This window comes from Pleurodeles waltl, chromosome 12 (genome assembly GCF_031143425.1).
Source record: "Pleurodeles waltl isolate 20211129_DDA chromosome 12, aPleWal1.hap1.20221129, whole genome shotgun sequence".
In the NCBI taxonomy this organism is placed as follows: Eukaryota; Metazoa; Chordata; class Amphibia; order Caudata; family Salamandridae; genus Pleurodeles; species Pleurodeles waltl.
Genome location: NC_090451.1, coordinates 164,922,213 through 164,949,132, shown reverse-complemented (window position 1 = coordinate 164,949,132; position 26,920 = coordinate 164,922,213).

Here is a 26,920-nt window from a genome sequence, read left to right as displayed (position 1 = left end):
CTGCAGGTTGTGCTTAGCCATCGGTGTACATGACTCTTTAATATTGATCAACAGGCAGTGTGTTTGCTGGAACTGGGAATTCTAGTTCATATTGCAAAGATTCTTGAGTTTGTAATTTTGGGTCAAAAATGTAGTCTACATCAGTGTCTGTCAGAGATATTGCCCACTGAATCCAACGTGTATGTAATGCTTTAGCCGTTGGAGCAACAGCCTCAAGGGCTCAAGGGCTGGAATTGGAGAGATGACAATAATGTGTTTGCCTTGGGTTAGAGGTCTTTCTTTAAAGACAGTCATCCTAATAGCAGTGAGAATTTTCTCAGTGTGAGCAAAGTTTAGTTCTGCTGTTGAGTACAAATGTGATTTGTATGCAATCAGGACTGTCTCGCCCTCATTGAAAGTTACATAGGTCAATCCAATGGCATCAGCAATTAGTCTGATGACCAAATGTGTTTTGTTGTCCCTTGTGTGTAAATATTGTGCTGCAAGCATGTCTGTTTGCAAAGCTCTGAGTATGCAGGTATGACTGTTTAAATATCTGTAGTCTAAGACTATTCTGTACTAAGGGTCCGGTTTGGCTACTGGGAATAATGGATTATTCATTGGTGAGACACAGGGTTCGATTACACCCTGGTACTCCAATTGTGCAAGGATTTCCCTCACAGGTGCTTTAGCATAATCTTTTATTGGATATTGGGGTTGAGGTTGATTTTTAATAGGGATTACACGGTAGGGGGAATCTTTGTCCCGTCCTTCGAGGTAGCGATATGACGCGTGTGCCTGTGCCAATGCCCAATAAATGGCATAGGATTCTGCGAGCTCCTCAAGAACAAGGGGCTAGAAAGAAGGTTTAATGACATCTTCCCTATATGGGCATATACAGACAAATTCAGGTGGCCAATCCTGTTCGGCCAGCAAAATGTCATATATGTTTACAACACAATCCCAAACAATTGCGTCTATTGTGTGCTCAATGTCCCCTTCTAACTGTAACGTTACTTTGTACACCCTATCAGGTAAGGAGACACGCATGTCTGCAGTTTCTACTTGTACGAAGTCATCAGTTGCTTTCACCTCCAAATGCTCTAGAAGATTCTGGCAAATTATTGTGACCTCTGCAGCGCTAGTTCCCACTTCTTGCTCTTCAGGAAAGCCCTCTTCTTGAGTTCCATGTTGAACTGCAACCGCTGCCACTTTTTTCTTTTTGAATTGGGGTTTTTGTTGGGAAAGTTTCTCTTCTTTTTTAACAGAAACTTCTGTTAAGCGAGTGATTCCTGTCTCGGTTTAACGTACTCAGGTCTCCGCTTTGACCGCCCACCTCTCTCACTGCGTTTTTCCAATGAGTCCTGAAAGGAATGAGATTGACGTGTATCAGTATATTGATATCTGTCAGGTGTTTTTATATTATCTCTATTTCTGAGATTATGGTGGTCATTACAACCTTGGCGGTCGGTGTTAAGGCGGCGGTAAAACCGCCAACATGCCGGCAGTAAAAAAAATGGAATCACGACCGTGGCGGAAACCACCAACATAGACAGCCACTTTAACACTCCAACCGCCACTGTGGTACAAACAAACACCACAGCGGTAACCGCCAACAGACAGGCGGAACACAATGTACCGCCCACAGTATTACAACAGTCCAATCCGCCACCTTTTCCAGGGCGGATTCACCGTGAACAAAAACACGGCGGAAACAGGACTTGGATGGGAAAACGCTCACCTCTACACACCCCACGAGGAACCAGGACACCATGGAACCGGAACTCCAGATACTCCCTGCGTTTGTCTTCCTGCTCCTCTACCAGGAGCACAAACGCCGGCGGCGAAGACCATGGTGAGTACTGCACCTACGACACAGAGGAGGGGGGATGGGGAGGGAAAAGAGAGTGACACACACACACGCAACACCCCCACCCTCACCCACTACAACACACCCTAACACATCATGATACATTACAATTACACCCCCCCCCCCGGAATTATGCAAAGACAAAAGGAAATGATTTGAATGTTTGAAATCGATTAAAATCCAGTATTCAAAAAATATATATACACTATAAACAAATATATACACCAAGAATACAAGTCCAAGGTATTGCACCAAAAAAGTCCGTGGACCACTGGCCCCAAAATGCATGGGAAAGGCCCACACAAGATACCTGATCAAAATGGAGAGAACACTGCAGGGGCATCAGATAGAAATACAACAGGCACCTCAGGGGGAAGGGAAGGGGGGTGCACCTCAGCCGGATAAGTGCACAACGCCAGATCCACGAGGGGGCTCCATGCCCACTGCTGTATCCTGGAGAGTCCAAAGCCACAGTCTCACAAGTCTCTCCAGTGGGTGGTTTGCCCACTGCTTTATCCTGGGGAGTGCAAAGCAACAGTCTCACGTGTCTCTCCAGTGGGTGGTTTGCCCACTGCTTTACCCTGGGGAGTGCAAAGCCACAGTCTCACAAGTCTCCCCAGTGAGTGGTTTGCCCACTGCTTTATCCTGGGGAGTGCAAAGCCACGGTCTCACAAGTCTCTCCAGTGGGTGGTTTTCCCACTGCTTTATCCTGGGGAGTGCAAAGCCACAGTCTCACACAAGTCCCCCCAGTGGGTGGTTTACCCACTGCTGCATCCTGGGGAGTGCAAAGCCACAGTCTCACACGTCTCTCCAGTGGGTGGTTTGCCCACTCATTTATCCTGGGGAGTGCAAAACCACAGTCTCACAAGTCTCTCCCGAGGGTGGTTTGCCCACTGCTTTTTCCTGGGCAGTGCAAGGCCACAGTCTCACAAATCTCTCCAGTGGGTGGTTTGTCCACTGCTTTATCCTGGGGAGTGCAAAGCCATAGTCTCTCTAGTGGATAACAGTTTCCACTGATTCTGGAGGGGGCTTTGTGCCCAGAATGCTTCATCCTGGCAAGGACAGAGGTAGTGGATGCCTTTCTCGACTGGTTCTGGAGGGGGCTTTGTGCCCAGAGTGCTTCATCCTGCCAAGGACAGAGGTAGTGGATGTGATACTCCACTGGTTCTGGAGGAGGCTTTGTGCCCAGAGTGCTTCATCCTGCCAAGGACAGAGGTAGTGCATGCCTTTCTCCACTGGTTCTGGAGGGGGCCTTGTACCCAGAGTGCTTCATCCTGCCAAGGACAGAGGCAGTGGATGTGAATCTCCACTGGTTCTGGAGGGGGCTTTGTGCCCAGAGTGCTTCATCCTGCCAAGGACAGAGGTAGTGGATGCCTTTCTCGACTGGTTCTGGAGGGGGCTTTGTGCCCAGAGTGCTTCATCCTGCCAAGGACAGAGGTAGCGGATGTGATACTCCACTGGTTCTGGAGGAGGCTTTGTGCCCAGAGTGCTTCATCCTGCCAAGGACAGAGGTAGTGGATGCCTTTCTCCACTGGTTCTGGAGTGGGCCTTGTACCCAGAGTGCTTCATCCTGCCAAAGACAGAGGTAGTGGATGTGAATCTCCACTGGTTCTGGAGGGGGCTTGGTGCCCAGAGTGCTTCATCATGCCAAGGACAGAGATAGTGGATGCCTTTCTCCACTGGTTCTGGAGGGGGCTTAGTGCCCAGAGTGCTTCATCCTGCCAAGGACAGAGGTAGTGGATGTGAATCTCCACTGGTTCTGGAGGGGGCCTTGCGCCCAGAGTGCTTCTTCCTGCTCGTGGGCCTCAGTAGCGTCGGAGCTGTCGGCGCTCATTGGCCTGAGGTGCTGGTGGCGGTGGTGTCCTTGGCAGCGGTGCTGGTGGCGGTGGTGTCCTTGGCAGCGGTGCTGGTGGCGGCAGTGTCCTTGGCAGTGGTGCTTGTGCCGGTGGTGTCCTTGGCAGCGGTGCTGGTGGATGCGGTGTCCTGTGAAGCGGTGCTTGTGGCGGCGGTGTCATTGGCAGCAGTGCTGGTGGCGGCGGTGTCCTTGGCAGTGGTGCTGGTGGCGGCAGTGTCCTGTGAAGCAGTGCTGGTAGCGGCGGTGTCCTGTGCAGTGGTGCTTGTGGCGGCGGTGTCCTTGGCAGCGGTGCTGGTGGCGGCGGTATCCTGTGAAGCGGTGCTTGTGGCGGCAGTGTCCGTGTCAGCGGTGCTGGTGGCAGCTGTGTCCTGTGAAGCGGTGCTTGTGGCGGCGGTATCCTTGGGTGCTGGTGGCGGTCTTGTCCTCTGTGCAGGGTTTTTGAGACTTGCCTGTCTTTCTGTGCCCCTTCCCCACCTTGGATAGTGGCGCAGCTGTCTTCCCACTCCCAACTGTACTCCTGGGAGAGCCTTTGGTGGTAGATGTTTTGCCTTTCTCCCGCCGGGCAGTGGACAACTTTTTATGCTTCTGAGGTGGAGGACTGTCCGTGGTCTGGCTCCTTGGCACACTGGCTGCCCTGCTGCTTGGCGCATTCCAGAAGCTGGTTACTGCTGGCACCACTGTTCTCACTGATGTTGTGGCTGAGGTGCTGTGTTGGGACCTGGAATGGCGGGAACTAGGGGACTGAAGGGGTGGGGGAGGTGAGGGGAAGAGGTCAAGGTTGGACAGGAAAAGTTTTTTTGACACACTGGGACGTGTAGATGGAGGGGGTTTGGGAGTGGAGGAAGAGGTAGTGGTTGTAGGAGGTGTACGTTTGCTGACTTTGGGTGAAGGTGCATGGGCTGGAAGCTGTTGTGAGGTGGATAGCTGTTGGGTGGGTGTGTGACTGTGTTTGTGTGGTTTGGGAGGAGGGCTCACAGACACACTGGGAGAGGACACTGGGGATGTGTGAATGGGAGTGGGGTTGGGGAGTGCAAGTGAGCGGGATGTGGTGATGGGTGTGCTGGTGATGGACGTAGTGACTGAAGATGTAGTGCATGCAGGTGTGAGTGGAGACTAGACAGGGAGGAAGGAGGGAGACGAGGAGGAGAGGGACACAGTGGAGGCTGTGGCTGTTGGTATGTGTGCATGGGTATGATGCTTGTGTAAGTGCCTGTGGAATGTGTGGTGCTTATGTTTTCCAGAGCTTCCCTTGTGTGTTGAGGTGGGTTCATGCTGGTCTGATGGTGTGCTTGGGATAGGCTGAGGTACAGGGGTTTGGGTCTGGGTGGAGGAAGTTGGAGGGGGGAGGCTGGTCACAGGGACAATGGCTGCCATCAGTGCTGAGGCCAGAGTCTGAAAAGCTCGCTGCTGGGCTGCCTGACCAGAATGAATGCCCTCCAGGTATGCATTGGTCTGTTGCAACTGCCTCTCTACACCCTGGATGGCATTAAAAATGGTAGACTGCCCAACAGTGAGGGACCTGAGGAGGTCAATGGCCTCCTCACTGAGGGCAGCAGGGCTGGCAGGGGCAGGGGCTGAGGTGCCTGGGGCGAAGGAGATGCCCACCCTCCTGGGTGTGCGGCCACAGGGCACACACTGACGGGCTGCTGGGAGGGCGGTGCTGGTAGGGGGGGTGGTGGCTGTACCTGTAGATGCGGTGGGCACAGAGGGGCCTGCCACTGCAAGGGAGCTCCCATCAGAGGAGGAGTCTGTGTCGCTGGTCTCAGCTCCTGTCCCTACCGTGGAGCTCCCCTCACCCTCCTTCCCACTGGTGGCTTCAGACTCCGTTGTGCTGCCCTCCAGGGCCATGTGGGATGGAGCTCCCTCCTGCTCCGGTGCCACTGCTCCTCCGACTGATGATGCTAATGCACACAAGAACAGGGAGACCACAAAAGGGGGGGGGGCAGAAGAAAGACATGTTGAGTGCATGCAATACTGCTACCGTTGGCGGACACTACAGACACAGAAGCCCCCTGCACTACGCCGTGCACATTGAGTCCCCTAATTAATCACAGGGACATGGGGCACAAGGCTATGCCCGATTGCTGCACACATGGAAGTCACAGGAGCCTGACTAGGTGTAGTTGGCTCTGAACACAGGTGGGGTGGGGTGCCACATGGCCTTCCTTACGAAGGGACCTTGCCTACTAAACTAGCCCTGGCCTAGGGGAACCCACAGCCCACCTCCCCCACCCACACACCTCCAATGCACGCTGAATCAGCTGAATGAGAGTGTACTCACCCCTTTGTGGCTGCTGTGATGTCCTCAAGTGCCCATCCAACTCCGGATAGGAGCCAGGATCCGGAACATCAGGGGGGTCACGGTGCGACGGGCACCCCTCCCACGTTGGGAGGCCATCCCCAGCTGGGCATCCGCCGTCTTCTTGCTCCAGCGGTGAATGTCCTCCCATCTTTTCTGGCAGTGGGTGCTTCATCTGTGGTAGACCCCCAGGGTCCGGACTTCCTTGGCGATGGCACGCCAAATATCCTTCTTCTGGTGGGCGCTAAACTACAGGAGTAGTATAGGGGAAAAGTAGAAGATATAACCGTCCGCACCGTCACAGTCATTGGCCCGCATCCCTAGCCTTGCCATGACGCACATGCATTCACCATCGTTTCATAAACGCCTCATTATCCCCCCCTATCTTCCATCCACACCACTCCACACAGGCATTGCCCATTCGGCATACTCACAGTGTACTTACCTGTTTGTTTGGAGGACCGTAGAGTAGCGTGTACTGGGGGAGGACCCCCTCCACTAGTTTCTCCAACTCCTCCGTGGTGAAGGCAGGGGCCCTTTCCCCAGACACATGAGCCATTGTCTCTTCCGGACTGAGGACACAGCAGCACTTGCAGTGTAGGTCCTCTCCTGTCGAAGATCAGGTATCAAGTGAGTGAAAAGACAGAAAATGGCGGTGACGTCCGCAGTGGTGCATACCATCACCGCCGGCGTACATCGTCATTGGCTCCTGGGACCCATAGGGTCCAATGTTAACCAATGTAGGATTTTGCCGCGGTCTTCGACCGCCTACCGCAACAGTGTACAATGCCAGGGCAGTTACCTGATATCCCCTTGTCCCACATTACAGGTCAGGCAGCTGCCATTTCAGGGGGCCACATGGCATTAATTTTAAATGTGTCATACATATCTAGGCCTTGCATACACACTAATACAGGCACATAGCGGATTAAAAAAATTGTGGAATAAAGTTGTGTTTTCGTACCTCAGTATCCTCTGGTGTACAGACCGCTGGTGAACCTGTCTACAATGGAGGAGCGACATGTAATTGTCACCTACAGAATGGACTGTGCCACAATCCAGATACTGTGTGCCCAGTTGGAGCCAGACCTGATGTCAGCTATCCGCCATCCCACAGGGATCCCCCCTCTAGTGCAGGTCCTGTCAGTACTCCATTTCCTGGCAAGTGGGTCTTTTCAAACAACAGTGGCCATAGCATCAGGTATGTCCCAGCCTATGTTCTCAAACGTGTTGTCCAGAGTGTTGTCTTCCCTGCTGAAACACATGCGCAGCTACATCATTTTCCCTCAGGTGGAGGATTTGCCTACAGTGAAAGGTGACTTCTATGCCCTGGGACATATCCCCATCATCATAGGTGCTATTGATGGGACACATGTGGCCTTGGTCCCCCCGCAGGAGTGAACAGGTGTACAGAAACCAGAAGAGCTACCATTCTATGAATGTGCAGATGATGTGTTTGGCAGACCAGTACATCTCCCATGTGAATGCCAAGTTTCCTGGTTCAGTGCATGACGCTTACATTCTGAGGAATAGCAGCATCCCTAATGTGATGGGGCAACTCCAGAGGCACCATGTGTAGCTATTAGGTGAGGACATGGACCCTATATTGTGTGACTATGTGTCTGGGTCTGGGGATGTCCCTAAGAGTTAGTGTGTGTCTAACAGTTGAACCTCAACATTTGCAGGTGACTCTGGTTACCCCAACCTGTCATGGCTACTGACCCCAGTGAGGAATCCCAGGACAAGGGCAGAGGAACGGTACAATGAGGCCTATGAGTGAACTAGGAGGGTTATAGAGAGGACCTTCGGCGTCGTGAACGCCAGGTTCCGGTGCCTCCATATGACAGGTGGTTCCCTATTCTACTCACCAAAGAAGGGGTGCCAGATCATCGTGGCCTGCTATATACTTCACAACTTGGCTTTGCGACGACAGGTGCCTTTTCTGCAGGAGGATGGTCCACATGGGGGTGTTGTGGCAGCTGTGGAGCCTGTAGACAGTGAAGATGAAGAAGCAGAAAAAGAGGATATCGACAACAGAAACAATGTGATCCAGCAATACTTTCAGAGAGACACAGGTAAGAAGGCATCACTGCCTCCTACATCTCATACAATTGTTAGACCTATCATATGTCTGTCACTTTCACCCAGTGTATGGACCCTGACCTGTCACTTACCCTTTCAATTTCATAGATGTGGGTCCCACTGTGTGACATCTGTTTTGTTTCCGCACGGACTAGAGCTGTGTGACATAGGTATGTTGACAATACAATGGATATAGCAGTTTTCCACAGTTATTGCATATACACATTTTCGGAAGCACAGACTGACTCCAGATTGTTTTGTGCTTTAAGGGTGTTTATTTAAGTGCTAAATATTGGAGTGTGGTGTAAAATGGTCAGGGGTGATGGTGGATGAATGTCCATGGTAGAGCCCAGTCTATTAGTCTCACAAGTGCATTGTCCAAAGGGGCATAGGAAGTGGAGCTGGGGCAGTTGATGAATGGACAGGGTAACAAAGTGGGACAGAAGGATGACAATCAGAGTGGTCTAATTTTTTGGCAGGGGTCTTTGCATTGTTCTCTGTTTTTGTCCTGGATCTCAGGGACTGTTTTCGGGGTGGTTCTCCATCTGCAGGTGGTGGGGTGCTGGTGTCGTGGTCCTGTGGCGATGCCTCCTGTCCACTAGCTCCTGCGGAGGTGGTGGGCAGTTCATCATCCAGGCTAGTGTCAGGGGCCCCTTCTTGTGCCACAGTGTCCCTCCTGGTGTTGACGAGTTCCTTCAGCACCCCTGCAATGGTGCCCAGGGTGGAATTTATGGATGTGAGTTCCTCCCTGAACTCCAAATACTGTTCCTCCTGCAGCCGCTGGGTCTCCTGAAACTTGGCCAGTACCGTTGCCATCGTCTCCTGGGAATGGTGGTAGGCTCCCATGATGTTGGAGAGGGCCTCGTGGACAGTGGGTTCCCTGGGCCTGTCCTCCCTCTGTCGCACAGCAGCCCCCCCCCAGTTACCCTGTGTTCCTGGGCCTCTGTCTCCTGAACGGTGTGCCCACTGCGACTGGCCCCTGGGCCCAGGTGTTGTTGGGATGGTGGGTTAGCCTGGGTTCCCTGTAGTGGTGGACACACTGCTGCTTGATGTGTCCTGGGACAGAGGTATGGGCCCGCTGGGTGGGTGCTGTGCTGGTGTTTCCAGAGGGGGGAGGCTCTGTTGTGGCTTGTGCCAGTGTGAGGGGATCCGACTGTCCCGAGGTCCCAGATGGGCTGGGCTGGTCATCTAGATCCAGTTGGACAGAGCTGCTGTCATCACTGTGGGCCTCTTCTGTGGGGGGAGTGGACATGTCTAGAACCTCCTGTCCGGTGAAGTTGGGTAGGGGTCCTGCAGGGGTGTAAAGGCATGATTATTGCATCTGTGTGTGCCATGGTGTGCAATGGGTGGGTGACCCTGTACCCCAGTGCTTGCATTCTTGGATAGGACCTTGTGTGCTAAATGTTTAGGGGTGTGTGTGGGTTTGTCAGTGGCCATGCATTGGTGATGGGTGTCCATGCTTTGGTGTTGCATGCAGGGCTTGGTGTTGGGATGGGTGGGTTGGGATAGAGGGACATATGTGAGGAGTTGGAGTGATGGAGGTGAGGGTGGGTGTATGTGATAGCATGCAGGTAGGGTGGGGGATGAAGTAGTGAAAGATTTGCCTTACCAGAGTCCATTCCTCCAGCTACTCCTGCGAGGCCCTCAAGATGCAGTATAGCCAAGACCTGCTCCTCCCATGTTGTTAGTTGTGGGAGAGGAGGTGGGGGTCTGCCGCCAGTCCTCTGAACCGCGATGTGGTGCCTTGAGACCACGGAACGCACCTTCCCCCATAGGTCGGTCCACCTCTTCCTGATGTCATCCCGTGTTCTTGGGTGCTGTCCCACTGCGTTGACCCTGTCCACGATTCTGCACCATAGCTCCATCTTCCTAGCTATGGTGGTGTGCTGCACCTGTGATCCCAATAGCTGTGGCTCTACCCGGATGATTTCTTCCACCATGTCCCTGAACTCCTCCTCAGAGAACGTGGGATGTCTTTGCGGTGCCGTGGTGTGGGTGATGTGTGGGGTGGTGTGTTTTGTGATGTGTGGGATGATGTTTAGGGGTGTGTGGTGCTTTGTATGTGGATTTTGTGTGGGTGATGGTGTTGAGTGCCTGTGGATGCTAGTTTGTAGATGGTGGTGTCTCTCTCTGGCCTTCAGTCGCAATTGTGGTCGTAAGGGTTTGTGCGTGATGTGGGTGTGTGTTTTATATTGTATCGGGTGTGTGGGAGTGGTGTGTTTATGTGTATCAGGTGTGTGTATGCAGAATTGTCCAATGTGGTAGTGTTTTGTAAATGTGTGTGTATTTTGAGCACGGCGGTGTGTACCGCCAATGGAATACCATGGTTGAAAGACCGCTGCGTGGATTCGTGGGTCATGATAGTGTGGGCATGTTCCTGTTGGCATGACGGTGGAGGTTTTGTTATCACCAGTTTATCACTGACCTTTGGTTTGACAGACTTGTGTGGGTGTCTACATTTTGGCAGATTCTGAGCTGTGGGTCGTAATAGCTGTGGCGGAATTCCGCGGCCACGGCGGTGTGTTGGCGGTATTTACCGCCAATGTTGTAATGACCCCCTATATCTATTCTGGGGGTCTCCATGTGCGGAGACTCTCCCATTTCTATCTTAGGTGTTTGTTGTTTTTATCCCAGCTTTTACTATTACCCTCAGGAGCTTGCTTGGTAGAATCTTTATTAGATTTACTGTGAAATTGTTGTTTTGTTGGTCTGGCCCCCAGAGTATCTCGACCAATACTAGAGTAGGTCACTGCGATAATCTTCGGCAGCTCGCATTCTTGATCCTGTGGAGGAACATCCTGGAGCCGCATCCAATCTGCAAGTGCGACCGCTTCCCCTTTAAGGTTACTTAATATAATTGATGTCACCGTGGAAAAGTTGCCCATTAGTTGCATCCCCAAGCCCAGGGTTGGAGCAGCCCTGTATTCATCTTGAATTTGTTTCAACACTTCTGGTAAATTGGCAAGTGTTGGTGTACCGTGTGTGGTAGTATAGATTGTGGCAAATACCGTGCCCCATGTATTACAGTTATCTTGTGTGGGAACCATCCCAAATGGCAAGCACATAGTTAATATTCTATGTTTGTCCTGAGGTCCCTTCTGGGGAAATACTGCTTCCAGTGCATTTATTTTTTGAGGAAGCCAAAACAGAATTTCTTCTCGTTTGGTGGGTACCTTACCCATGATCCAATGTACAGTCGCAGAGGAAATACCTGGCATTACTGCATGTGGTTGCGCCGGAGCAGCACATGTTGGGTTTGTGTTTAATGTTTGCATTACAAAGTGCACTAATCGTCCATATACTTCCATCAGCTCAGCGTATAAGCATCGGACTTTAGCTACCGTTAGGTTTGCTGCAGCAGGGTGAGGTGTATAAGTGGCCAATAAGGGCCGGGTAGGACCATCATTACTTAGAGGACCTAACCGTAATGTGTAAAATCGTGTGGGGTAGGGTGCCATCTGCCAATTAATATGTTCTTGATAAGATAGAGGTATTTCTAGATATGGTTATGCTCTATATTGTGCAGTTAAGTTTTCAGGTGTATAATGATGAAATGTATTTGTGTTCCCATCAACTGCTGGAAATGTGATCCAAGAATGAAAAAGTTCTGTTAGGTAGGCTGCATTAGCCTCAACAACAAATGTAACTGGACCCCCCTGGGCCATTAGGCCATGCGCCAGTAAATGGGCAGTAAGGGGTGGTCTCATATTGACTGTGATTGCTACCTGTTGCGGATTCGCCATGATAAATGGCAAATTTTTATCAGAGATAGGCACGCCAAATGGGTATTATCTTTTTAGAGTTCAAGCTTGAACAACCTCCAGCGTCAAATTGTTATTCCCTACTTAGCTGAGGAGGAAATCTTCAATACCACGGACGTCTCCATATATAGTATTGAGGTGTCTTTGTAAATGGTGAGACAGAGATACTCAGGAGGACCTGAAAATTAGAGCCTAATCAAGCGTTGGCGCGCCACATCCCGTAGACTCTCATTATTTTAACAAGACTACTGGATTTGAGCGGCAGAATCGCCTGCGGTGTGGGAGACTGACTCTACTCACTACAGGTGACACCTTTCACCCCAATCCGGGTTTTGCTCTGGCTAACTAGCAGTGCCTCATCTCTACCCAAGAGCAGGGTTGATTGGGCAGCTGAGCGCATGACACAATCGACTCCTCAGGGAAATCATGGTCACTCAGATCTCATCTGTTTCTCTCAGTTACATTGGTCTCACATATATAATACCAAACAGAGGCAGTGTATGTTTCAATAAGGTTTTAATGAAGCAACTGCATCTTAGATAATAAAGCATGTACTGCAATAACCAGGACGATAACGCTTGACAGGATTAAAATTGTGACAAGGAGAGTAAAGCATAGAAATAACGCTATCATGTTGTCACCAGAGTCAATAGACTATTTCCTCCCTTGGCTAAGTTAGAGCACAGCATGTTAAGCTCTAGTTCTGCCCTTCAGGTTCTCCTGGGAAGACATCATCCCATACCTGAGCAAAGGTGTGAAGTCTGCATAAGTAGCTGTAGCGAAGCCTTCAGCAATCAGAATACAGTTTTGGTCTTCTGGCTGGAATCTCCCTCTAACATGTATGGGACAGGGAATTGTTTTTATAATAAAACAATTGATGTTCTGGGAAAATTTCCCTACGTAAGGATGTGTGTGTTTCTATGAATACCAGAGAAAAAATGTTTACCATGTTTACTGGCAGCCTATCTTACTGTAGCCTTGAGAGAAACACAGAGTGCTTGTTTAAGAACAAAGTGCTGGCCTAAGCAAAGAACAGCTAGATAGAGAAAAATAAAACAAGACAGCAAATGTGGCAATTGTTAAAATAATAAACAAAGCTGAATAAAATATATCTAGGTTAAAGTGCACAGCGGCAGGCCTAGTGTGCTAAAATAACATGCATGGAGCTATAACTAAACTGGCTACACAACAGCACATCCAGTGAATGAAGTAGGCAGTGTCATTGCCCTGTGCTTTATGCTCTGGTGGTCAGAAGCAAAATTTAAATGACACTTCAACATACCAATGTGTTTCAATCTTTTATTTGTTTTTTCATCAACAAAAAAGCAAAGGGTCACATAGTATGAACACAAGAAAGCAGAAAATATATGCCAATCAGGCTTGCAATCAGGGTATTGTTGTCAGGGTGCCTCCCAAATATGGTGGATATTAAGGGGTATATTTTCAAAGAATGGATGAGGGCAGCACTGCAAGTCTTTTTCCTACACCAATTTGAAAAAGCAGAAATGCACTGTATTCACAAGATATGGTGCATTTCTGTCCTTTCCCCCTGCACTGATGCACAATTTGCTGCTTTGCCCCAACGCAAGCACCCTTGCACCAAAACCAATCCCAAGAGGAGTTTTCCACTTTATACGTGTGCTGCAGAATGTTGCGCCTGTCATGGAGAGGTGTACAGTTTTGTTACATTCCCAAGTGTGCAGAGCTTTGTAAATCTGGAAATGTGTCAAAACCCCTGGGTTTTACTTGGGAACACCTACCGCAACACCCATGGAACCTCTCCTTGATGAAGTGTAAGGCAACACAGCAACTTTGCCATGAAAAACCACGCAAAGTGGCTCTGCCTGGCCTCGTAGATATGGATCTACACTCTGCGCTGCCAGAGCGTCATAAAAAGTGATGCACCTGCGCACAAGGGACTTGACAATATTTCCCACAGTGCAGTAAAGTGATATGTGTAATTTGTCTTCCTGGAGTAACATGAATTTGGGATATAGGAGTGTGGGGTGGGGACCATAGCTGGGCAGCACTTAAATTGTAAATTAATGAGTGCTTGCCCAAAGTGCTGCTCAGAGGCCCACTGTGTGCTTTTAAATGTCAGCAAGCCGAATACCAGCGATTCATAGTCCCAAATCTCCCCAGGCCTCTTTAATCCCCGGCCTCTTTAATCCACTGCCAGGAACTCCCTGCCCCTTTATTTCAATCTTGTAGGTGCCTGCTTTCTCCTTTTGGGACAGTTTTTCCGTCGCTCTCTTCCTCCTTCTTTTTCATTTGCGTGTTTTTCCTCTCTTAGTCTCGTGAAACGTCTGATGAGGAAAAATACTTTCTGGTCCCCAAAAACGAGTGCTGGTGGCCCCCACCAGCAACCACGATTTCAAAGTAAATACAGGAGATGGGACACCACTGTATGCAAGACAGGGCTGAGAAGATGAACACTCTTGGGCATACTTAGGAGCCCATAGCACCACCTTAGCGCCGCCATAGCGTAATTTTCCTGAAAGTGGCTTTCTGCCATGCGATATTTACAAAGTTGCTCAAAGCATGCATTGTGCCACTTTGTAACCCTTTGCGCCACATTATCCCTGCACCAGGCATAGTGTATGCAAGGGGGGCATTCTGGCACTAGGAGGCCTGCAAAAGTGGTACCGTGAAATTTAAAAGATTTGACGGTGCCATTTTTGGCATCATTTTTAACGCCTGCTTAGAGCAGGTGTTAAAATGATGCTCCCATAGTAACCCATAGGCCTCCTTGCACTTTGCTGCACTAGTGTAGAAATGTTTGACGCTAGTGTGGCAAAGCACCATGTTAGAAATGGGGTCTTTGGTTGGCAGTCAGGTTACCCCCTGTCCAAGCAAGGACCCTCACTCTAGTCAGGGTAAAGGAGAATCCTCCTCAGTTAACCCCTTCTCACCCCCTTGGTAGCTTGGCATAAGCAGACAGGCTTAACTTCAGATTCTAGGTGTAAAGTATTTGTACCAGCACACAGTAACCCAGTGAAAACACAAAAAAATTAAACAACACAGGTTTAGAAAAATAGGAAATATTTAAACAAAACAATACCAAAACGACAAAAATCCAACATACTCAAGTCAAGTTATTAATTTTAAAGGCAAAAGAGTCTTAAATCCTTTTGTGGACAGTAATAACACTATTAGCGTTGAAAAGTACCTTGGTAGTGTCAAAATAACACGCACGGTGAGTGTGCACCGAAAAAGCTTAGCGATGCGTCGATTTCTCACCCACAAGTGAGACCGTGCTTTGTTTCTCCTTCTCCAGTCAGGTTGGCGTGCATCATTTTTCATCCCCGCAGGAGAGCGATGCATTGATCCGGGCAAGCACTCGGGTCCGGGAAGGGGTTGTGTCATTTTTTCGTGCCCAGCAAAGGTTTGCGGGGAAAATCCTGCCGCACGGTATCAGCAAAACCGCACTATGTGGGTTGCAACGTTATCAGCCTCCATCAGCAGGTGTTGCGCGTAATTTCTCCAGCTGCGTGTGTCAATCTTCCAGCTATGATGCTGGAGGAGTGTCGATTTTTGCTGCGATGCCAGCAGGGCGTAATTTTTCAGCTGTGTCTCGGAAGGTGCGTCGATATTTTCCCCGCACAGCAGTCTGTGTGTGGATTATCAATCTTGGTCTGCCAGCTTCACCTTCCAAGGCCCCAGGAACGGCATAGGGCACCACTTGGCAGGGCAGGAGTCTCAGCAGAGAATCCAGGTGCTGACAGGAGAAGTCTTTGATGGCCCGAGGCTTCAACAACAGGAGGCAAGCTCAGGACAAGCCCTTGGAGATTTCTTCACAAGCAGGAATGCACAACAAAGTCCAGTCTTTGTCACCTTGCAGAGGCAGAAGCAGCAACTGCAGGATAGCTCCACAAAGCAGACTCACAGGCAGGGCAGAACTTCTCCTCAGCTCTTCAGCTCTTCTCCAGGAAGAGGTTCATCTTGATGTCTAGAAGCAACCTAAAGTCTGTGGTTATGGGTGCTCTTCTTATACCCATTTTGGCCTTTGAAGTAGGCCTACTTCAAGGGAAAGTCTCTCTTGTTTGTGAAATCCTGCCTTGCTTGGGGCCAGGCCCAAGACACACACCAGGGGGTTGAAGACTGCATTGTTTGAGGGTAGGCACAGCCCTTTCAGGTGTAAGTGACCGCTTGTAGGAGGTTGGACTGGCTTGTAGTGAGTACCAAGGGGTACTTGCACCTTGCACCAGGCCCAGTTATCCCTTATTAGTGTATAGGGTGTCTAGCAGCTTAGGCTGATAGATAATGGTAGCTTAGCAGAGCAGCTTAGGCTGAACTAGGAGACGTGTGAAGCTACTACAGTACCACAAGTGTCACTTGCACAATATCATAAGAAAACACAATACACAGTTATACTAAAAATAAAGGTACTTTATTTTTATGACAATATGCCAAAGTATCTTAGAGTGTACCCTCAGTGAGAGGATAGGAAATATACACAAGATATATATACACAATAGCAAAAATATGCAGTATAGTCTTAGAAAACAGTGCAAACAATGTATAGTTACAATAGGATGCAATGGGGACACATAGGGATAGGGGCAACACAAACCATATACTCCAAAAGTGGAATGCGAACCACGAATGGACCCCAAACCTATGTGACCTTGTAGAGGGTCGCTGGGACTATTAGAAAATAGTGAGGGTTAGAAAAATAGCCCACCCCAAGACCCTGAAAAATTAGTGCAAAGTGCACTAAAGTTCCCCAAAAGACAAAGAAGTCGTGATAGAGGAATAATGCAGGAAAGACACAAACCAACAATGCAACAACTGTGGATTTCCAATCTAGGGTACCTGTGGAACAAGGGGACCAAGTCCAAAAGTCACAAGCAAGTCGGAGATGGGCATATACCCAGGAAATGCCAGCTGTGGGTGCAAAGAAGCTTCTACTGGACAGAAGAAGCTGAGGTTTCTGCAGGAACGAAAAGGGCTAGAGACTTCCCCTTTGGTGGACGGATCCCTCTCATCGTGGAGAGTCGTGCAGAAGTGTTTTTCCGCCAAAAGAATGCCAACAAGCCTTGCTAGCTGCAAATCATGCGGTTAGTGTTTTTGGACGCTGCTGTGGCCCTGGAGGGACCAGGAGGTCGCAAATTGGACCAGGAGAGAGAGGGGACGTCGAGCAAGACAAAGAACCCTCTCAGCAGCAGGTAGCACCCGAAGAAGTGCCACAAACAGGCACTACAAGGATGCGTGAAATGATGCTCACCCGAAGTTACACAAAGGAGTCCCATGTCGCCGGAGACCAACTTAGAAAGTCGTGCAATGCATGTTAGAGTGCCGTGGACCCAGGCTTGGCTGTGCACAAAGGATTTCCACCGGAGGTGCACAGGGGCTGGAGTAGCTGCAAAAGTCGCGGTTCCCAGCAATGCAGCCCAGCGAGGTGAGGCAAGGACTTACCTCCACCAAACTTGGACTGAAGAGTCACTGGACTGTGGGAGTCACTTGGACAGAGTTGCTGGATTCGAGGGACCTCGCTCATCGTGCTGAGAGGAGACCCAAGGGACCGGTAATGCAGCTTTTTGGTGCCTGCGGTTGCAGGGGGAAGATTCCGTCGACCCACGGGAGATTTCTTCGGAGTTTCTAGTGCAGAGAGGAGGCAGACTACCCCCACAGCATGCACCACCAGGAAAACAGTCGAGAAGGCGGCAGGATCAGCGTTACAGAGTTGCAGTAGTCGTCTTAGCTACTATGTTGCAGTTTTGCAGGCTTCCAGCGCGGTCAGCAGTCGATTCCTTGGCAGAAGGTGAAGAGAGAGATGCAGAGGAACTCTGATGAGCTCTTGCATTCGTTATCTAAAGTTTCCCCAGAGACAGAGACCCTAAATAGCCAGAAAAGAGGGTTTGGCTACTTAGGAGAGAGGATAGGCTACTAACACCTGAAGGAGCCTATCAGAAGGAGTCTCTGACATCACCTGGTGGCACTGGCCACTCAGAGCAGTCCAGTGTGCTGGCAGCACCTCTGTTTCCAAGATGGCAGAGGTCTGGAGCACACTGGAGGAGCTCTGGACACCTCCCAGGGGAGGTGCAGGTCAGGGAAGTGGTCACTCCCCCTTCCTTTGTCCAGTTTCGCGCCAGAGCAGGCGCTAAGGGGTCCCTGAACCGGTGTAGACTGGCTTATGCAGAATTGGGCACATCTGTGCCCAAGAAAGCATTTCCAGAGGCTGGGGGAGGCTACTCCTCCCCTGCCTTCACACCATTTTCCAAAGGGAGAGGGTGTAACACCCTCTCTTAGAGGAAGTCCTTTGTTCTGCCATCCTGGGACAAGCCTGGCTTGACCCCAGGAGGGCAGAAACCTGTCTGAGGGGTTGGCAGCAGCAGCAGCTGCAGTGAAACCCCAGGAAAGGCAGTTTGGCAGTACCAGGGTCTGTGCTACAGACCACTGGGATCATCGAATTGTGCCAACAATGCCAGGATGGCATAGAGGGGGCAATTCCATGATCTTAGACATGTTACATGGCCATATTCGGAGTTACCATTGTGAAGCTACATATAGGTATTGACCTATATGTAGTGCACGCGTGTAATGGTGTCCCCGCACTCACAAAGTTCAGGGAATTGGCCCTGAACAATGTGGGGGCACCTTGGCTAGTGCCAGGGTGCCCTCACACTAAGTAACTTTGCACCTAACCTTTACCAGGTAAAGGTTAGACATATAGGTGACTTATAAGTTACTTAAGTGCAGTGTAAAATGGCTGTGAAATAACGTGGACGTTATTTCACTCAGGCTGCAGTGGCAGGCCTGTGTAAGAATTGTCAGAGCTCCCTATGGGTGGCAAAAGAAATGCTGCAGCCCATAGGGATCTCCTGGAACCCCAATACCCTGGGTACCTCAGTACCATATACTAGGGAATTATAAGGGTGTTCCAGTAAGCCAATGTAAATTGGTAAAATTGGTCACTAGCCTGTTAGTGACAATTTGGAAAGAAATGAGAGAGCATAACCACTGAGGTTCTGATTAGCAGAGCCTCAGTGAGACAGTTAGTCACTACACAGGTAACACATTCAGGCACACTTATGAGCACTGGGGCCCTGGTGAACAGGGTCCCAGTGACACATACAACTAAAACAACATATATACAGTGAAAAATGGGGGTAACATGCCAGGCAAGATGGTACTTTCCTACACCGCTCCTCCCCTCCCTCCTAGCACAGATGGATCATCAGGATATGCAGGCTACACCCCAGCTCCCTTTGTGTTACTGTCTAGAGAGAGGTGCAAACAGCCCAACTGTCAAACTGACGCAGACAGGGAGTCCACAAACAGGCAGAATCACATAATGGTTTAAGCAAGAAAATGCCTGCTTTCAAAAAGTGTCATTTTCAAATACACAATCTTAAAACCAACTTTACTAAAAGATGTATTTTTAAATTGTGAGCTCAGGGACCCCAAACTCCACATGTCTATCTGCGCCCAAAGGAAATCTATGCTTTAATCATATTTAAAAGTAGCCCCCATGTTAAGTTAACCTATGAGATAGATAGGCCTTACAACAGTGAAAACCGAATTATGCAGTACTTCACAGTCAGGACATATAAAACAGATTAGTACATGTCCTACCTTAAACATACACTGCACCTTGCCCATGGGGCTACCTAGGGCCTACCTTATGGGTGTCTTACCTGTAAGAAAAGGGAAGGTTTAGGCCTGGCAAGTGGGTACACTTGCCAAGTCGTATTGGTAGTTAAAATCTGCACACGCAGACACTGCAGTGGCAGGTTTGAGCCATCTTTACAGGGCTACTAAGGTGGGTGGCACAACCAGTGCTGTAGGCCCACCAGTAGTATTTGATTTACAGGCCCTGGGCACCTCTAGTGCACTGTACTAGGGACTTACCAGTAAATCAAATATGCCAATCATGGATAAACCAATCAATAATACAATTTACAAAGAGAGCACATGCACTTTAGCACTGGTTAGGGGTGGTAAAGTGCTCAGAGTTCAAATTCCCACAACAAAAGTTCAGAAACAATAGGAGGCAGGAGGCAAAAAAGATCAGAGGTGACCCTGCAAAATGAAAAAAGTTCAACACACCACAATAGTGTAAAAAATGTTGACACTATTGTGCTAACGACCGCCGGGGTGTGCGTTACACAAATACGGCGGAACCATGGTGTCTTTAGGTGCCAGTAGGTGGTCGCAAGAAAAGTGGTGCATCCTATATGGGCCCCTGTGTGAGGGATGTTACTGTAAATATGATACATGCATATAGTCATGGAAACATTTTACGGATTTGTAAAGCTTTTCACACAAGCCAAGCAATGGAGAGTGGAGATTGCAAGAACATTTTAACCTATATGCTGTTTACTTATTTATTAAACAAAGTAGGAGCCAAATGCTGCTCAATGAAGGCTTCAAGGCAGCAAATCTTCTCATTAATGATATATAAAAGAACAAGCTATAACCACAATCATGCATGCAGTGATGTACGTTTTGTACAGATAACAGCCTCATTCCCCGTATAAACTGTGCTCTCCTCCAACAGTTCAAAGAGATGAATTGTACAGTGCAATCGAGCAGACTATTTCTTCTGGCATAGGCATGGTTTGCACAACCTCCGGAGGCATGGCCAATTTACTTCAGGGCAAAAACCAATGCACTGGACCGCACGGGTTAATATGTCACTGAAAGATGTTTGCAGCTCGTTTTCAAGCACTTGTTTAGAGGCAGTATTTCTCAAGTTCAGGCAAGGATTACCAGAATCACACAGACCAGTACAGCAGATCTTTCAATTGTACTGTTTTAAAGCATCTTAATAAACATTTACACTCATTCTGATAAGATAACCAGAAACATTTTGTAATCATAAATTCGGAGCTAAAATACTCTGAAAGACGCAACGCAAGTAGCTGCATTCAGGCAATGAAGCAAACTAGCCTGTAAGGAAGCACCAGAATAACCCGAGGACACTTTGATGATGGTTTTTGCATCAAAGGAAAAGACTTATGAATTAAGGTTGATGAAAAGTCACAATCACCTTCCAAGGTAAAAGCACGCCTGCTGATGGGCATGAATAGTGAGTGAAGAAAGAAGGTTTGTGCAACACTGCCCACCAGTCTATTCTAAGAGGTTCAATGTCGAAGAGATTTTGTATGTATGTTTGGCACTTTTTAGTAGGTGTAGAAAGCGGTCGGTCTAGTTCTAAGCAGTTTAAATTGTGACACTTCAGGGAATTGAGACACAGAGAAATTAATTTCTGTTCCAAGGAATCGATCAATTTTGGTTAAAAGAATGAACTGGAAAAGAGGACATCGAGGTCTACTGGGTACAATGTTAGAAATGTAGACACTAATTCACATCGTCTTAGCCCAGTCACCTTAGCACTGAGTTGAGTATGCCATTTCACTGGATCAGAAAAGATAACCAGTTTTTGAGCACATTGACAAAGTCAGAGAAAGGTTCAGTACATACATTGCCCATAACCCAGTAATGATCGTATCACAACCTTGTTGAGTATCTTTCAGTCTTTGGAGAAGAACCAACCATATCAAGGTCGGTTTAGGGTTAACCCTAGTTCTTATGAGACGTCTGTCATATTTTGGTACAATGTCAAAGAAACACAACCTCATCTGCTTGTCTTGCAGGAAGATTCAAAGAATGTAAACTGACCATATCTAGAACCAATTACAATGTTTTATGAGTTTATAATTGAAAGCACGTAACATGGCTGCATTCCTCTCAAGCCCAAAGGTGTATCCCCCTTCAAGACCTACTGAACCAGAGGTGAAAAGAAGAAATGTGGAAAATTAGTGAGGGGGAATATTGGTGAAACCCTGTGTTGTACTTCCCCTGCGACTAGGCTGGACTCCTCTGCAGCTGGCTGTTTGGAAAAAACTGGAGGATGGCGTCGGTGCTAGACTGAATAAGAAAAACATACTTTCAGATGCTCTAATACCCATGGATGCCCTTGTTACCGATGGAACCCACATATACTGACTGGCAGAGACCAGAGTGTCAGATGAAGTTGGCAAAGATGGGCTGATGCTGCTGGTGAAACACAACAATTGAAGTGTGTGAGAAATTGGGTTACTTGTTGAGGGGGTGAATCCCTACTTAAGCAGCAACCACAATCCATGTCAGGGTAAGGGACCAGCAAACCCAAATTAACCTGTGCTCAACCCTCTCATAGCTGGACACAAAGTAGTCAAGCTTAACTTAGAGGCAACATGTAAAGTATTTATGAGGCACTTGGAACAGTAATAGAGTGATAGCACAAGAAAAATCCCACACTAATTTAAGAAAATAGAACAATTTCCAATAAATAAAACAAGATCAAAACTACAAAAATCAAATGAGTAGAACCGGAGATATGCAGATTTAAAGATTTCAGTATATATAGTTCCAAAAAGCACAAAGACCCAATTTGTGGATTTCTGGTTGCACATGACCTGGACAAAGTAACACATTCAGGCTAAACTGTGATGCTACAGGTGCCAAGTTAGGCCTGCTAAAAAAGAGTACCTTAAATCTTGGTTGCAGAGAGTTGCCAGGTCCTGCTGTCTAGAAGAAATAAACTAAGCCAAACTGTCAGCTACACCCAGTAATGTGAACCAGAGACAAGCAATAGGCATTAAATGGCTGAGGCAGTAAAATGTCAACTTTCTAAACGTGGCATTTACAAGATTGTAATTTAAAATCTGACTTCACCATAAGTGAGGGTTTTATTACAATTCTAAAGACCCTAAACATGAACTGGTTACCTGCTGTAATTTTGAAATTAAAACTTATTACATCTAATATGGTAATGTTATCCTATGGGAGAGGAAGGCCTTACAGTAGAGAAAAACACTTTAAAGAAATTTCTACTACCAGACATGTAAAACTAAAAAGTACATGGTCCACTTTTTACATAGACTGCACCCTGTCCTCTCGACTGTCCAGGGACTCCCTTAGGGGTGACCTATATATATTACAAATTAAGGTTTTAACCTGGTAAAAGGTTTAGTTTGCCAGGTTGGAAATGGCAGTTTATAATTGCACCTGAGGCTGCAATGGAAGGCCTGGGGCATGTTTTATGTGCTACTTAAGTGGGTGGCACAATCAGTGCTGCAGGTCCACTAGTAACATATAATTTATGGGCCCTGGGCACAAGTAGTGCCACTTTACTAGGGCCTCACAACTTAGTTAAATATGGCAATTGGGTAAACACTAATTTTACCATGTTTTAAGGAGGGAGCACGATCACTTTAGCCCTAGTTAGCAGTGGTAAAGTGTGCAGGTCTTAATGCCAGCAAAAACAAAGTCAGCAAAACATCTGGGATGAAGGCAAAAATCTAGGGGAAAATCACACCAAGGATGCCAGGTCTAACTAAGTGGGTCACAGAGGTGGCCACATGACAGGCTGATTTAACATTGAGAAGTGGCATTTTTGACTGGATCAGTCATCAGTGGTGACTGAGGAAGGCAGGGTAGAGGACCACACATTCATACAGACATCATGCTTTATCGGGCAATGAGAGTAATGGACATCAAAAGAATACTGGCATCCCATGTTAGTGACCTCCATTTTTCCCTCATTCACATGTCACAGCTCTGGAGTAGCGTAAATGCTTATACCTGTGCAACAGCAGTACTGTCCAAGGATCTCTCTTTCTGCTTATCAATTAGGAACAATTTATGTCAGTTATTTAACTAATGCGCTAAATCAATCATCACTGGATTTTTATGCACTGCATTTTTTCTCAATCTCATCATTCAATTTAAAATCCTTGTAAATCTCATCCCTTATAGGTTTTGATATACGGACTGTCTGTAGTAATTTGTTGTTGTGGAGCTACGGTTTGGAGAAGCTGCTTGCTCCAAGTTATAGATTCTTGTATCCTCATGTTCTGATACTGGACATTTTTGCCCATCCTTCCTCTGACTAAGGTCTAAACAGAAACCAATCTGCTAATTACTCTTCTCAAAATCAGTACCCAACCAGCTACCACACATCCCTTCTGCAACAGACATGCAAGATGTCTTCCTTGAAACCTTGATGATGGAGCTGACGGTCATCAAATTATTTACTGGGTCAATGGACTAAGCAGTTACCAAGAATACATTTAAGGTTTATTTGCTAAGGGCGGATAATACTTCCTAGGTTGAAAGCTATGATTTGATTGTCTGCTGCTGGGGAAAGCAAAAGGGGCAGACGTCATTCCATCCTATGAGATATGTTGAGGTCTCCACATGAAGACTCAGGATTTCTTCCTAGCAATGTACTTTATATATTAAAATTCAGCAGTTCTTGAAAAATACAAAATAGGGAGGGCCTACGCATTGTTATTGTTAAGAAAAGAAACATGACACTCTGTATATATGTCAAAATAGATGGTGCATCTGCAATTTTCTTCTCAGAATGTCCTTGTATGCAGGGCTGAACTGATCTGGTAATCAGGGGTGTAATGGAGCTTTCATGTATGAGACGAGAAGGCCTGTAGAATGCAAAAAGTAAATGTCAGTATTGTAGAGTCAAGCAGAAAGCATGCTTCATGGTGGATGAGGACCAAGAGGGCAGAACTTAGGCTGGTGCAGTCATGTGAAATTAACTGAGAAGTGAGAACAATCTTTTACCACCAATTCCAGACAAGTAGCTGCATGTACCTTGCAGATCAATCTAACAAAATTCAATTGTCTTAACATCTAGCTGAGTGCATCCATCAGGTGACATGTGTCAAGTGACAGTCCCGTAGGCCACAACCACTTAATTAGAGGAGTTTGACATTTGAACAAACATACCACTCAGCATTCCCCACATCAACCCACTACTCTCCAGTCAACAGGACTGACAAGGCCTCTTTGTGTCATGTTCTTTTTTATTGAAGCAGATAGGCATTGCTCATAACTTTCTTCTTCTAGCTGTTGAGATAATCCCATCCAGACTCTGAGTCCCAATCCAAATGAGATTGTGAGAGATAGACCTGTAGTGTTGATAAACAAGAAAAACAAACACACTTGAACATATTGAGTAGTTTTGTTAGATAAATTGAATGGTCTTTGAAGAACCTGAAACAAAGAAGTACAGGAAAGAAGTGGATCATGTAAGTAATTATAGTGATGTGTGAAAGCATGGCAATAATTGAGGCAGAGTCATCCGTCAGGCCCAAATATTATAAATCAAGTTTACAAAATAGTTTAGCAACACCCTCTCAGCCACCACACAAATCATCACTCACTCAATATATTACTCATCAGTGCAATAGTTGCATGTTTCAAGCATGGTGTCCATTTGTCTATCGTATCCTCTCTTTTCCCATAGAACCAACCAACAATGGCAGTCTTGTATAGTTTTTTTTTTAAATCTCTTTATTCGATTTGCATAGACAACATTTAATATTTAACATTGACTCTCGATATGAGGTATTATGTTCAAATCATATAATAAATGCAAAATTCACAGCTAGGAGAGGGAGAATAAGGATACTTACAATATGCAGATAGACATGCTTAGTTTCAGTGTAAAACGTAGTATATAGCATCTATAACCAGAAATATTCTCTTAGAGGGTTGAGAAGGAACACACGTTCAGTTTCGTAAACTAAGCGTAGTACCAAAACATAGGGCTGCGACATCATAGGGTCAGTGACCTGCACTTTGGTAGTGTACATTTTAACCATCACTTCTTCTATGTCTCCTGGTAAAGTAAGGGTGATTTCATGTGATGTATAGATGGCTACTTATTTGTATAAGTAATGCGGAGTCAGTCTTAGAAGGGTGATATTACTGCTCCCCCGGAACAGCTGCACTGGAAGCCCTGACCCACAAAATATCCTCTTGTGCACTTTTCCTGTTTACTATTAAATTTGATGTTTTAATTGACTATTGTGTTGCCTAATTACTGCAGTGATACCCTGTAGGAGTCATGGTGAGTGTGTATCATCTTTGGCCTCAAGTTGGGACATAATACTATCCTAGAATCCCAGCCCTTTAATGAAGAGTTTGCACCTCTGCTCTTGTCCATTTCAATAAATCACTCCGCCACCTGCTCATGGTTGGTACCCCAGGTGCATTCCACTGCATTGCTATGAGTCGTTTGAGTAGGACAAATGCTAGGTCTACACACCTATGTTTCTGCTTATCCTGTTTTGATCTGGGGCGTATTCCCAGTAAACAGGATTCCAGTGTAGTATGGAGTGTATGACCGACCAGTTCACCCGGCAAGAAGGTGATATCGTGCCAGGTTTTCTGTATGAGTGGGCACGACCATACCATGTGGTGGAAAGTGTCATTGGGTTCCCCACAACGTGGACAGTCATAATTAGTGTGGGGAAACACGCAATGAAGGCGGTGCGGGGACAGGTAAGTCTGATGCAGGTTGGTAAATTGAGTAAAGTGAAATCTGGACACCCACAAGACCTCCTTTGTCATTTGAATCTCTGTGGACCATGCCGATTGTGACAATGGTACTTGGAGGACCTTATCCCATCGTGCTCAGGGTCCCTCCTGCATTGAGTTAAGACTCTCCAACAGTGAGCCGTATAGCTGGGATACAGTGTGATTGGGATCTGTGATAGACAGTATAGTGTGATGTATGGTCGAGGACGGGGGTTCGCTGTCTCTGCTCCTCTAAGTGTTATGTATTAGCTGTTTCAGCGTGCTGTAGGTCAAGAATCTCGCAGGGCCTATAGCATAAGCTTCATTTAAATATGTATATGACAAAAAGTGCCCTTCTCTGAATAGGTCACCTATGGTTTGTATCCCCAAGGCCAACCATGGTTCCAGGGTGTGTTGTGCATATAGTTTCCTCGTACCTGGTATATCGGGCAGCGGGATCTTGGGTGAGTAAGGCAGGGTTGGATCTTTTTTACAGAGTTAACCATTCCAACATGTGCGTGCAACTGCCTTAGGATATTTCCATGTGAGGGAGTTGTGTGATCTAATAACCATGCAAGTGTACTAGTTCTACCCAGATTGGATTGTACCATCCATGCTTCTGCACTCAGGGAGTTCTTTAACCACTGAAGAGGCCGTTGTAGTTGTGCTGCTGCATAGTATAGTTCTTAACTTAGCATGCCGAGGCCCTCCTTCATTAGGGGCTGATGTGATACTGTAAGAGCCACTCAAAGGCAGCCATT